Source organism: Alligator sinensis, unplaced genomic scaffold, assembly GCF_000455745.1.
Source record: "Alligator sinensis unplaced genomic scaffold, ASM45574v1 scaffold538_1, whole genome shotgun sequence".
In the NCBI taxonomy this organism is placed as follows: domain Eukaryota; kingdom Metazoa; phylum Chordata; order Crocodylia; family Alligatoridae; genus Alligator; species Alligator sinensis.
The window spans coordinates 198954-202838 of record NW_005842999.1 but is presented as its reverse complement, the minus strand read 5'-3'; the positions used below and the strand labels follow the sequence as shown (position 1 = coordinate 202838).

General features: G+C 40.4%; 1 protein-coding gene across 3 annotated transcripts in view; it reads left to right on the top strand.

Annotated features, from left to right (window-relative positions):
- KPNA1 (karyopherin subunit alpha 1) overlaps window positions 1-3885 on the top strand; it is a 144822-nt gene that overhangs the window by 1034 nt on the left and 139903 nt on the right. The window lies entirely within an intron of this gene.

Genomic DNA, 3885 nt, shown 5'->3' with positions numbered 1-3885 from the left:
CCCCCCCCTTGCCGCCGCAAGCAAGGTAAAACATTTTTAGGGAAGGTTTTCACAACTAACTAGATAAGTATCCACCTCAAAAAGGGTTTTTGGGATAAGTAGACAGTATATAAGAAATAGAAAAATAGGTTGGTAATCAAAGAAAGCCATGTCTTGGAGGTCAGCAAGGGAAAATGCAAAGTAAGAATTGCCAAAAGTAAAACAGCTAGAACTTGCAAAATAAATTAAATAGCAAAAATCTCTTCAGCCGTATAAATAAAAAGAGAGAATGAATTGGGCTGCTATGACATAATTCTGGTTTAGAGATTAAAGAAAATCGCGATAGGACCAAAAACCTAAATTGATGATGTGCCTCAAATTTAAATAAGCATGATGATGTGGAACACGTGCAAAGGCAGGATAGCTAATGGAAATGAAAAATACTTCATCTGAAGCAGAAACAAAAATAAAAGAGCTCCAGTACATTTGACTTGGAGGGTGTAGACAGACTGGGATAATCTGTACATCAGAGTTCTAAAATAAGTGACACATGAAATAAGTAGGAAAGGTTTGTAATGAAGATATCATAGGCAGGAGTGGTTGCATGTGACTGGAGATAAGCAATGTACTACCTATACTTAAAGGGAAGAGGTGATCTGAGCAGCTAGAGTCTCATTAGTTTGAGTTTACAATATACAAGGTGTTTGAACAGATTTTAAAGGAAAGAATAAGTAAAACATATGGCAATAAATGGGGTAAAATGCAGCATGAGTGTACCAAAGTTAAATTTGCTAGACGTATCGGATATCTCTTTGATAAAATAACTAGTTTTTTTTGGACATCAGTTCTAGTATTATCTCTCCAGAAGTGAACATTAGGTGCTTCTGTTGCCTCTCTTGGTTGCAGTATGAGGCTGGTGAAATTTGCAATGTATTTGAAATTTTGCAGCTGCATGTTATGCATAGAAACTTTGAGAAATGAAGCACAATTCTAAAGTTTCTCAAGTTTCTATTAGCATAAAACATTGGAGGACAAGAATATTGGAAATGGAGGACCTGATTTGTAAGTAGAAGATGCCATCCGCTGCACTTCAGTGTGTGGACAGAAGGAACTTTTCAAGTTTTCAAGTGATGCTGGCTTGGAAACAATTCAGGAAGGAATACTTTCAGCTGGGGGGCATATGTCCAGCTTCTGTGGCACTGCCCAGCTGGAACATTTCAAATTACTGCAGCTGTATGCAGCATATGGCTCTCCAGCTAGGAGGTCCTACAAGGGGTGGAAGATGTCTTTGGATGGGTGAGAGGGGAAGCAGAGGGGGAGTTTGACTGTCCATTCCAAATCCTTTCTTCCTTTCCTTTCTCATCTACCCAAATAGAGGGAGTTGGGGACAAAGAGCCCAGCAGCAGTGGTGTCAGACCTCCAAGTTTAGGAGTGGTCAGGATGAAGGAGTCGGACCAGACTGTTACAGTTTTTCAGGTCTTCAGCCTGCAAATAACCCATCCCCGCTTTCTCTCCCTACCCTCCTGTAGAGGAGAGAATAGAGGTCTAGGTTTTTCTGCAGAGCCGATGGGCCACGCATGCCCCATGTACATCGAGAATTGAAATGCTTCAAAACAGTTCTTTGATTACCCAGGAAGGGAAAATATGTGAATGGGCCTTGAAATCATAAACTGAAGTTTTCAGCCACTCATTTGATGATATATATTTAATGGAGCTTTTAAAAAATGCATTTTCTTTCCTATAAATTATAGCTCCAAAATTAAGAGTACAATAGCTGATATAGATAAAGGAGAAAGATGATATGCAGCTGACATTCAAAAAGACTGAGAATTGCTGAAGTAGGGGGAAATGGGAATTTTCCGTCCTAAAAAGTAAGGATTGCAGAAGAGAAGGCTCTTGCACCATGAATGGGAAGATTGCATGATGTAATAGATGTGACTGGGGTTAGCGTAAATTCTATAATGTTAGATGGAGCAAGCCAATTATTTATCTTCCCTCCCTTTCTTTTTAAAACTATACATTAACTAAGATAAAAAAATAAAAGTTCATCATTATCTTTTTAATCCATTATCTACTGTATAACTGAGTTCCAAGTCATCTGTTTTAGAATGCTTTTTTTAAAATAAGTTGTTACTAAAAACACATCAGATTTATATGTTCAGTTTAACTTTATCTCAAAGGAGGCAGATCCTAGGTCTGAGAAACAGCCTACAGTATGTATGCATTATTACAAGATTGTGAGTGGCTTGGTGATTTTTAGGGGTCTATTTAAGTCCTGTGAAGCAATTTCTGTTTTTGCTTTGGTAGGTATGGACATACATATACTTGCAGTAGCTTCAAAAGGGGAAGGGGAAGTGGGATGGGGGGGCTGCTGCTCACAATTGCTCCATAGAGGCCTTCTCAGCTTAGCAGAATAAGATAAGATGTTATTCAGATTCCTTTTTGCAGCTAGATGTTTTCCAAGGTAGGAAAAAAACAGAATCATGCTTCCTTGAAACAAAAAGCCCCTATAATTAGGACTTTGACCAACTTAAACATGTTTCTCTCTCAGGCTTATACTCTTCCCTTGTACCATTTGGGGTGTTCCCTGCTTGGCTACTTTAAGTGTTTCTTTGCTATTTAACCTGTTGCAGAACATCTTAAAATTCTTCATCTCAAATTTGTTTCCATCTTCCTGAAAACTCAAAGAATGTTGTGGCAAAAATGGTTTTATTGATATAGATTCATACTCTTATACTATGTTCCCTTCCCTCCACAAGTTTTAATTACATCTTACCTGTTAATTTTTATGGAGCCTTACTGGTAGAATATTTCCCAGTGGAATCTAATTTTGATATATAAGTTGAGTTTCTCAATATGCTATACTGTGGTGTGTTCTGTGAAATTGTTCATAATCATTGTCTCCATGTCTTCTGTTTTTCTTGAAGTCTTGTGTAAATGGCAATATTAAAAAAAAGCAAGCTGATTAACAGAAGGTGTGATTCAGAGTGCTCAAAATATATTAAATCCCTGTGTGGATTTCCAAAGTAAATTGAAGTGAACTTCTGAATGAGTACCCACATAGGGACTTGATTAATTTGGCTGCATTTCTCACGTAGACTGGCACTTAGATTTATCAGGGCAGTTTTTTCTTTCCTTTTAATGTCTTTGGAATTTTTCGTTAATACATTTTTTATCACTTGATGAGTTTTTGTGTGCTCGGGGTGACAATCTAATCAAGAGTTAGTGTTATTGGGAGTATCGGAGTTAGTGTCAAGTGGGATTAACATGTATACACTAGAGAAGTGGTTTCCAGTGCGTGGCCCATGAGGCCATGCTAAGTGGGCTGTGAATTGTACCAGGTCCTATATGTCTTTATAGTGTTTTCAGTTAAAAATTGATATGGGTTTGTGGGGACCTGCAAGAAACGTTCATGGTTGACAGTGGTCTGTTGGTTCCAAAAGTTTGGGAGCCACTGTTGTGTTTATTTTGTAGTTCTTAGTCATCAGAAGTTTAGATATCAAAAGGGCACTGTGGAAAGTGCCTAGAACAGGCTTGTCCAACATACGGCCTGCCAAGGCATTTTCTGAGGCCTGCGGTGCTGCAACGGGAAACAAAAGTAAGCACTGTTTACTTTTGTTCCCACCCCTTGTCCCTCCCCCAGCCCCTTGGCAGCTTCCTAATGCCTGCTGAAGGGCTGAGGAAGGGACATAGTTCCCACAGGCACCACGTCAGCTTGACATTGCTGACACGGTGCGGGTGGGGAGAGGAGTAGCCGTGTGCCTCTCGGGACAGGATGAGCCCAGCCGGAGCAGCAGGGGCTCAGCTGCACTTTCCCCTACCTGTGCTGGTCAGTCCTGAGCAGCACACGGCTCCCCCGCCGCCTCTGCTGGCTGGGGGCCGCCCCGGGGGGGCCGTTCCCTCCCG